Source organism: Triticum dicoccoides, chromosome 1A, assembly GCF_002162155.2.
Source record: "Triticum dicoccoides isolate Atlit2015 ecotype Zavitan chromosome 1A, WEW_v2.0, whole genome shotgun sequence".
In the NCBI taxonomy this organism is placed as follows: Eukaryota; Viridiplantae; Streptophyta; class Magnoliopsida; order Poales; family Poaceae; genus Triticum; species Triticum dicoccoides.
In genome coordinates, this window is record NC_041380.1 from 445,804,489 (window position 1) to 445,805,040 (window position 552).

The window sequence follows — 552 nt, forward strand, 5'->3', positions numbered from 1 at the left end:
GCCCCCGCCGCGCCCGTACGTCGCCGCCGCCTCTCGCCCGCCGCGCCCGTCCCCGCCGTCGCCCGCCGTCGCCCATACGCCGCCGCCCCCCGGTCGTACACACACACACACACACACACAGAGAGAGAGAGAGAGACCACACACACACACATTGTTTTTACTTATTTTCTATTTTCTGTTGTTTAGATTAATGTTAGTTAAATTACATAGATAATAATGTTAGAATGTTAATGTTAGATGAATTATATGGAAAAGATGTTAAATATTAATGTCAAATATATTTTACATGAATTAGAACAAGTTGAACTAGTTGAATTAGTATAGCTAGATATTAATTAGGTATATATATATGAGATTTGAACTAGTTGAATTAATATAACTAGTTTATTTTTAGTATGAAAATTAATAGAACAAGTTTATTTTTAGTAAGAAAATTTAGGTATATGAGATTTGATTATCTAATCAAAATATTGTTATATAGAACTACCTACTTTATTTTAGTAAGAAATTAATAGAACTAGTTTAGTTGAATTAATAGAACTAGTTTATTTA